The following is a 9805-nucleotide window of genomic DNA, read 5'->3' on the forward strand; positions in this document are numbered from 1 at the left end:
CAGGAACCCACAGTGGAACTGTTGCTTCCACCTACACCATGTCACAGCTATGTCCTCCCTTCCCCACCCCCGCCTCACAGTGGTGACTGCAGGTGCCCATGCTCATCCCTGGGTTCCGTGCCAATAATCTGCACCTGGGAGCAGCCTCCTGGGCCCCCAGCCCTCCATGTGGATGGGCCTCATGGGATTCCCCAGCTCTCAGCCCAGAGGTCTCACCTGATCCTTGTCTCTTTTCCAAGTGTGATTTGAGAGATAATTGTAAATTGTGCATTTGAGCATATCAACCCTGCCTTAAACTCTTGAGTGGTTTTGTCTTTGTTCTTAGAAGCCAACAATAGCGCCCGTCAGATGGCCGCCAAGTAACTTGACCACAACTGTCATCCAAGCTAGGACAGTTTGGAGAGTACAAGCAAAATATAACTGAACTTGTACAGTTTTTGAAATGTTTATTTTCTTAATGACAAATAGGTTTCAGGTGTTGATAGAGCTCTAAAATTATTCTATTTTAAAAACTGCCTAATATATGAGAATAACATATACATTAAAGCAACATTTAATTTCCATTGTTAATTCAACATTAAAATAAGCAGAATAATCATTATGGGTACATATTTAGAAAATTTATCAGCTAGTTAGCATATTTTTTCTACTATTAAGTCACTGGTATTTTTCTTCAGAATGTATTTTTAATAAAAAGGTCTTAGTTTTTGTAATATTTTTTTTAAAATTAGCTGTAATATTTCATAAAGTTGAACTTTATGATGAATAAATGTGAAATTAATTAGGTCATTAATTTAAGACTCAGCTATATAACTATGGCATTTTAAGTTGAGAGTATTCTTCCAACAGGTACTGATGTACCTGGTACACTAATAGCAAGTTTCTCAGCAAAGAAGGGGCTTCTTGATGCTAATTTTTATATTGAAATACAGAAATGTTTCAGGCCAAGTATCTTCCAATTTGCTGACTTTTATCTCCAAAGCGTTATTCTTTCTTAAACATTTTTTGCAAGATAAAACCTATTATATAAATTGTCTCTGTTTACGAATATTCAAAATGGTTCCACTAAGTTTTGATGTTGAAAATCACAGGACTCCTCCATGTCATCTCATTCTGGTGCCAAATACATACACCTTTGGCTGTTGAGTTCAAATCCTTCCAAAAATGCTTCATGAAACCTGAGACATGAAGTTTCAGAATTATATTTCAGCATCCTATAAGTTCTCATCTTTTAAAAAAAATATTTAGTTGTATAATTGCTCTTTAAGAGTAAATTTCATGTTCTTGCTACTTCCTAGCTTTGTTATACAAACTTGAAATTTGCTAGAAAGTTCCGGAAGCCAAGGTCTTCTTTTCCTGCATCACTGATAACCTAAGTTTGGAAATTTCCAGTTTTGGGCAAATGAGTTCAAACGTCCATTCTCTATTCAGGATGTGCTGAATGATTTACAAACATGGTGATTAAAAGCATAAATCTCCTCCAAAAATATTCTTACTGATACACGTTGTATGTAGGGTACATAAATTTTATATGCACAGCCTGATCTTGATTTAAAAAATTAATATGCCCTTGTAGCCACAGCCCAGATAGAGACAGAGTATGTTGCCATCTCTCCCAGCCTCTGCCTTCCCAGTGAGACTCCCGCATGTGTGTCCCCTACTTGACCTCTTCCCACAGCGTGGGCAGGATAATGGCCTCAAGAGTGTCCTCCCTCATCCCTGCAACCATGAAGATGCCATGTGTCAGGGTGGAGGAATGAAGATCCTCGATCCACTGGCCTTCAGGTGGGGTGCCTACTCTGTTTCCCTGGTGTCTTTGTGTTGTCTTTCCAGCAGACAGGAGACGCAAAGAGTCACACTGTGAGAGACACGCCACCTGCCCCCACCAGCCTTGAAGATGGAGGGGGCCAGGAGCCAAAAAGTAGAGGACAACAGTGAGTCCACGGGCCTCCCCTGGCTTCCAGCAAGGAGGGCCACCTGATGTGTGTGCTTTCAGCCAGGGGGAGCCATTTTGGACCTCTGACTCCAGAGTGTAAGAGAATGGATGTCCCTTGTTTTATGCCACTAACTGTGATAATTTATTAGAGCAACAATGAAGAAATGAAGAAGTGTCGTGCATCAAACTGGTTAATTGCTTTTGCTTTTGTGTGGAGGTTTAACTGACAGGACATGAGCAGCCCAGGCATACCCTGGGTTGAGACTGGGAAAGGTGCAGGCCTCTGTGTGACCGACATCCCCTGCAGACACGGAGCAGTCCCTCATCTCAGAAAGGTCCCTGAGCTGCCCTCCAGCCAGTCCTGCCCCTTGCCCAGAGAGGCTCACTGTTCTGACCTCTGTCACCATGGTTGGCCTGGCCTGCTACTGAAGGTCAGTGGTGGGATCACAGGCGGCTAGTGTGCTCTACATATCTCCTTTCTCTGCTTAACACGCTACTTTAGACCCTCTCCTAGGGGTAGGTGCCGGCAGGCTTCCAGTTTGGGGATAGAATGAATGAAACTGCTATGAATATCATTCTAGAGGTCGTGTTCTGGCCACTCTCCCCTGCTTTCAGACACAGGCCTCATAGTGGAGTGGCTGAGTCTCGGGGCAAAATACTCCTCCTCAGAAACCCCCAGAATCCTTCCTCGTGGTCCAACTGCCTTGCATCACCACCAGCCACGTGTCAGCCATCAGTGTTCTCAGTCCTTGGTAAGGGGACATTGCCAACCCTGCTCACAACGGCCACTGGAGCATGAAGTGCAGTGTCCCGGTCACTTTAGTGAGTCTCCACGGCGACTAACATGAGTGCCTTTCCATGAGTTTATTGGCCAGCACACATTTTCATTTGTGAGCTCCCCTTCAAATTTTCCCCCTCCTTTCAAATGCTGGCTTGTTTTTATTATTGACTGGTTAGAATTTTTAAAAATACACGCCATAGACATGTCCCGGTCAGTCACTGTCCGTGGGTTGTGAGCACTCTCCCGGTCTGTGGCTCCTGCCTTCCTGCCTGCTCAATGTGCCCTCTGAAGAGTTTATGGTCTTGCTGGTTCATGGCAGTTTTTGTTGTTGAGTTGTTCTTTTCTGGACAATGCTTTCAAGTTCTAAGTTATGATGAAGAGGAAAGCTTCCACTTAACTTCTGTCAGGTAGGTCTCCCTCCATCCTGGATTAATTGTTCTGTAGAGCGCAACGTAGAGGTCAAGGCTATTTGTCTTTCCAGCTAGCATCCTTGGTTCCTCAAACCCTGCTCTGTATTTGTCACCATCTTTAGTCTAAAAAGCATTGTTTAGTTATTCTGTGCCTGTGCATATGTTAACAGTGTGTGTGCATCCAGAAATAAGTTCTGGTTTTGGCTCATAGGGTCCCTCAGCTGGTTCGAATGCAGTCATGAATTATGGATACACCATAGTCATAATTTCTTTCCCAATGTGATTCTGGTTTACAGATTTTAAATTTGGTAAAAAATAATGTGCCTTTATAAAGATATTTTGCTCCACCAAAACTATTGTACACATCATTACACAAAGTAAATAATTCTGTGTTCAATGTTGAATCTTTAACCAAATATACAAGAAAAATCTGCAAGAATGTTTCACCTCCATTAAAACAAAGTAAAACAAAACATTCCAAAAAGCTTTTCTTTGAACTTATTAACACATCAGTATTCAACTATTATAATTAACTAGTTTTTTGTTTAAAGTGCCTCATGATGTGATCTAAAACTACATCATCTGTTACAAAGATTTTCGGTCATGAAACCAATTTATTAATATGTATTTCTTCACTTTTTGTGCACGTGCAAGAAAACTTGGAATTGAAAATGTGCAACATTAATTTAGAAAACAGTCATTTGGTTTAAGGTCAAGCTACTTGGTATGAAAGTGATTTCGCCTTCAGCAACTGCTGGCACTGTATTGTCACCTTCGGGCACCCACTCATCAGGTTACTGATACTTCTTCCCAAGCAGCTCTGTGTCTTTTGATTTTTGTGTGCTCTGTGATGTCACCATGTTGTGCACAAGCACAGAGCATGATAAATACTGACAGATGTTTTGTACACATTACGTATTAAAATCACCAACATTCTTGACAAATACAAGTAATTTTTAATTAAGCATGCACTCTCACATTTTAGCTCATTACTGCTGCAGGTGTTTAATAAAAGCAATGTCAAATAAACAAATAATCATGTTTTTTACAGGGTAATATATTAACAAGCTGTAGGAATAAGAGCCTGCAGACCTCCAGCTGATACGATTCTGCCTTGATTTCCTGCACCACAACCCAGGATCTCTCTTGTTTACCACTAACCTTGCTGAAGGTAGCCTGGTGGCACCGTGCATCTTGCAGGCTCGGCAAGTATCAGGACACAATTGGCTTGTAAATCAGTAGATGGCAGGGGCAGCCGGTTGTAAAACTCTTCTCATTATGGCTGGAGGGAAGGGGGACTCAGCGACTCCCAGCTGCTTGTGTCTGAGCATTTTTATTAGCAATGCTCTTCCGCACGCTGCCCTTGGAAAGAAGGTCATGCAAATCTTATATCCTGCCGGTAGCTGAAACTACCAGAAGGAGCGCTGCTTTACCTACTTTACCATAATTTTGTGCAAATGGTAAAGATACTTTGTTAAAAATGGAAAAATCTGAGACAAATATTCAATCACATTGGAAGCCAGAGAAATGGTCAGAGTCAGGACTCTCATTTCCGGTTAGGACAACTGATCATGCCCTATACAACTTTGTGCACTCTCTTACCTCCCCGTGCAGCTTCACAGAAGCATGGTCCTCCTTGTGTGGTGACCTTCATGTGGACATTTGATTCAGGTTTTCTCCATTGCTGGCTCAGCCTCCTCAGGAACAGCACTCCCAGCGGATTTGACTCACCACTGGATGCCCATTCTCCAGGGGGCTGTCTGCCAAACAAGAATGTTCAACAAGAATGTTGACCGATCAACGGGTCCAGAAGGAGGAAAGTCAAAGATGGGGAACCCTCGTATCAAAGCTCTCAGGGGAGAGAGCCTCTCCATTGGAGGGCTGTGGGGGACACACATTAACTGCAGAGGAAGATAAAGTAAGATATGGGTGATGGCTTTTAATTATTCCTTTTCATTACTTAATTTGCACATTTTTTTGGTGACCATAGTACTTGAAAACATCAGTTCTCTCTTATATGCAGGGGATACGTTCCATCCCCCCAGAAGATGCCTGAAGCCCTGGAGAGTCCTGAACACCACGTACGCATGCTTTCACAGACGTACCCATGATAAAGTTCAATTTATAAAACATGCACATGAAGAGATCAACAGCAATAACTAATAATAAAGAAGAATACCTGTAAAAATTTACTAAAATAAAATATACATGGATGTGATATTTTTCAAAAATCTTAGTGTGTTGTTCTTTCCCTTCTTCTCTGTGATAGCCAGTCCCTGTGGGGACTATTGCAGTATTGATCTCCAGTAGTCACAGGCACCAGTGGAAGCTCACTCCAGGTGCCCTGCAAACCCACAGTGCTCCCCACTGCTTCCCAACAAACATGCACGTGTGCCACACACGCTCAAGCCATTTGGTAGCATGATAAAATTTGGAAAAAAACTAATAATGAGTATGAGTACATTTATAATATCATCGACTTTTAAACTTACGTATATAAATAAAATATGAAGATATAAACAAGCATGCATTTAGCTAAGTATTACAGTAACAAATTAACTCAGAAGTCTCAAAGACTTACTGTAGCAACAGCTTTTTCCTGCGACAGTTAGACGCAGGGCACAATGCAGGTTCTGCTCCAGATAGTGACGCAGGCAACGAGTCTGGCGCAGACTCCAGCCTCCTGGGTCTGCACCCTTCTCATTTACAGCAGCTAAGGGGGTCTGTACCTGCTGTGGAGTGCTCTGCTCAGCAGTATCACACCTCACTCTGCTCCCAGCCCATGGTCCAAACGAGAACAGGGAATATGGCACATAGACTGCATGTGTGTGCTCAGCTGTTTGGCTTCTGTGAGACTAACAGGAAGTGCCAGGGAAGTCCCGGAGCTGGTATTGTCTCTCCTAGCCTGTCCTCCACCATGCCATGTCTTGACCCCAGGTCTCCTGCGTTCCTCTCTTCTGGAGATACAGTCTTCTCCTGAGATCCCCTCCAGCCTTAGCTAGGGCCATGGTTTCCTAGTGTTGCTAAGAATTCTTGAACCCATCCCTGGTGTGTGTGTGTGTGTGTGTGTGTTTGTGTGTGTGTGTGTTGATTTCTTTAGATCTCACCAGGACTTGGTTCCTGTCAATCGAGTCTTCATTGTGTGTCCCGTGTTTCCTGCTGAAGGCCTTCGCTGGAGCAGCTCCGTTGTGGCTGATCACAGAATAACACTTGGGCCTGCCCAGGAGAGACGTCCTCAAGTCCTGTCCAGCAGCTGAACGGAGCCCACAAGTCCAGGCTCTGTAGGATGCACAGTGGCCTTGACTCAGGGGAAGACATGACTCCTGTTAGACCACTCCTGGGACTGCAAAGGGGGTTGTCCACACTCCAAAGAACCAGCGAAGGAGCCGCCACCAGTGAGCATCAGTAGCCATTCAGGAAGCTGCCGAGAGGTACGTGGAAGTCGAGGTTCACGCGGATTCTGAAACCGTGTTGGGTGGTCACATTGCAAAGACCCTGCTCTGGAGGAGGGACTGTTACTTCATTAGCTCTGGATGCTGGTCTCTGTGAGAACATCTCTTGTTCCAGTTCCCACGTCTACTTTCTGGGAAGACCTTATCGACTCTGTTCCATTTGGCTAAATCAGATGTGGGCTTCGGGGAATATTTCCACAGTGAGGGGAGTGTGGCTTTGTCAGCCCACTCTCTGCCTCCAAAATGTTAGAGCCTCAAGTTTTAAATCTTCGTATGCTTTCTCAGGCCAAGTTCACAGGGCATTCCGCAGGTCAGTTCCTGTAAAACCTCAGTAGGTTTCTGGTCTGTTTTCACTCACTTCCATGCTCAGCTGTTACAGAAGAAGTACTTCAGGAAGAGACGGCAGGACGTGAACACCTTACTCAAAGGTCCAGACTATTGCAAGAAGGGACAGAGAGTGAAGTCACCTCGGAATTCGGCAAGGACAGCTGGGCCTTACAGCCAGTGATCAGCACGGCGGGTGCCAGGGCCTGGAAAATTACTAAGAACTGATGAGGTCTCAGGGTGAGGAAGAGGAGGCTGACCAGAGACTAAGAGAGGTGACTGTCACTGACGTGGCTTAGCAGGACTCTTGCTGAAACAAGCCACCTGGAGTCCTGGCTGAACCTGCTCTGGGGGCCAGGACGAGGCCAGGATGAGGCCTTGCTGAGGGCCACAAGGGAGTCTCGCCAAGGCCTGTGCTCACTGCTGTCTGCTCCTGCGCGTGTTGCCTCCACAGTCTGCCCTTTCCTAATGGGGGCAACTGGGAGGTTTTCTTGCATTTTCATTGCTCAACGTCTCTCAAAGTGCTGTGTGTTACTCTTTGAGATCTAGAAACAATGGGGTTGCCCAACATTGCAAAGGCCCTGGATTCTGCACTCTTGTTCTCATTCATCAGCATCTGCAGACCACTCAAAGCTCACCTGCCCACCATCTGTCCCATTGTACCTTTCTGATGCCAACTAGTGACCAGCACTCACTACCATTCTGCCGTGCACCGTTTAGCTTCTGCAGTCCGTCCTCTTGCCAGATGCTGCTCGACTGCTGATTAAGTCCATGCCATATATACATATAATTTTTATTTTTTGGTTTTTATTTCAGCAGCACCACACCTTGCACAGCATCTGTATTCTTATGATAACATGATGCTCTGCTGCAGTAATAGATGAATCCTCAGGTTGCACAGGTGTGACACCATGAAGCTAAGTCCTGCTCACATAGCACACCTCATACCAAATGGCAAGGTGGTGAGGTGGGGGGGGGGCACGTTCCGAATTGCAGTTTGGTGACTCGCAGCTGCAAGCTTGGAGCAGGACAGCCCCTCCACAACTGCAGCAGCAGAAGAGAGGACTGAGGTCTTGCCCAGGCGCCAACCTGGAATCCACAGTCACTACTGCTCATGGCCGATGACCAGAAATGGTTATGCAGCCCAGAGTAATTGTCAGGGAGCAGGAAATGTGGCAGCCCAAACAGACATTTAGGGCACAGTAAGAGCATCTGTCATCATGGGTTTTAAAAGCATTATAAATAAATAACTATATATAAGTGAATACATGAGCACATGCATGTACATACATGCTGTTTGGAAATAGCCGTGGTGGAAAGCCACAATTTAAATCGCTTTGTACTCTGCATCCCTTCATAATTAAACATCTCGGTGGCCTGAATTTTCCAGGAATGACCACACAGTTATCTCCCGTTCCACCGGGATCTGTTCCTCTCCCCACCCCTACAAAGCATGGGTCTAGCTACCTCGCCCAGGCCATGGAGCCAGGCTGGCCTCAGGGACTGACTTGTCACCAGTAGAGGTGGCAGAGTGACGCTGTAGAAATGGCCAGTAGCTCTGTCTGCTTCCAACTGAATGTCCCCGTTCCCAGAATTCATATGAGAAACCTGAATACCTCATGCAAACAGAGAGAGACGAGGGCTTTGCTGGGGGCCAGGGCGTGGGAGTGGAGCCTTGTGATGGCATCTGTGTGCTCTAAGTGAAGGCCAGAGAGTCGCTGTCCTCTGTCTGTCCCTCCATCTTCACCATGTGAGGATACAACCAGACACATCAAACCAGGAAGAGGGCCTCCATAGACACCTACTCTTCTTGCTCTTTGGTCTTCAGCCTCTAGAACCATGGGAAATAAATTTCTGCTGTTCTAGCCACCAAGACTGTGCCGATCTTGTCATTCTGTGGGTTTGGACAAATGTGTCATGACTTGTGTTCCCATGGCAATGCCACACAGAACAGTTCCGCTGCCCCCAAGTCCTCTGGGTGCCATCGACTCATCTCTGCCTCCCCAACCCCTGCCACTGTGACTGGCTCACACTTTCTGTTGGAATGATCCCACTTGTGACCCGTCTGCCATGTTGAGAAGCCCAAGCCACATACGGAGGACACCTGCAGGTGATCAATCAATAGATGTAGCTGAGTTCAGCCTTTGAGTCTGCCCAGCCTGGCGGTTGGAGTGGCCTGCAGAATCTCAAGTCGTCCTGACTAAGGCCTCAGGCATTGTGGAGCAGACACGAGCCCTCCAGTGTCCTGTGCAGACTCTGACACATGAAATCTGGGGGCACATGAGCTGTGGTTGTTTGATACCACTGAGTGTGGGGTGGCTGGCCATACAGGTTGGAGAATGCAGCAAGATTTTAAAACTGACGACTCTTGCAATAGATGGTGCTGTCCTTTAGATCTGGAGTGCCCCCAAAGCCCCTGGATTAAAGCCTTGGCCCTCACTTGGTGCAATTGGAGTGGGGGAATCTCTAATGGGTGAGGCTTACTAGGAGGAAGTTAGGTCACAGGAGCGTGACCTTGAAGGGGATGCTGGGATCCCAGTCCCTTCTTGTTACTCTCTGCTTTCTGGCTGCCACCAGGAGGACAGGTCTCCTGTGCCATGCACCCCACCACAATGTACTGGGCCACTGCATGGTGAAAACAACAGGTCAGCTGACCGTGTACTGACACGTCCGCAACTGTAAGGCCAAATAACCTTTCTTCTTTTTAAGTTGACTTATCTCAAACACTTGTCACAGAAACAGAAAGCTAATAACAATGATGGTCTCTTATGGGTCTATTTATTTTATTATTTTAACAACTTGGAAGTTAGAATGCATGTTACGTGTGATAAAATATGGTAACAAATAAATATGAGTATAGTTTTATGAAAATAGAATGCGGGAAGTCCCCCCCCCCCCCCCC

The 9805-nt window shown here is 45.7% G+C and overlaps 1 long non-coding RNA gene across 3 annotated transcripts in view; it reads right to left on the reverse strand.

Moving 5' to 3' along the window:
* Positions 1–4556, reverse strand: part of LOC125619958 — a 35073-nt gene extending 30517 nt beyond the window's left edge. For all 3 annotated transcript variants that reach the window (XR_007351529.1, XR_007351530.1, XR_007351528.1), the window contains exon 1: positions 4289–4556. This is a non-coding gene — a long non-coding RNA (uncharacterized LOC125619958). The remainder of the gene's footprint in view (positions 1–4288) is intronic.
* Between the last annotated feature and the right edge of the window lie 5249 nt (positions 4557–9805).

Source organism: Marmota marmota, unplaced genomic scaffold (genome assembly GCF_001458135.2).
Source record: "Marmota marmota marmota unplaced genomic scaffold, marMar, whole genome shotgun sequence".
Taxonomy (NCBI): Eukaryota; Metazoa; Chordata; class Mammalia; order Rodentia; family Sciuridae; genus Marmota; species Marmota marmota.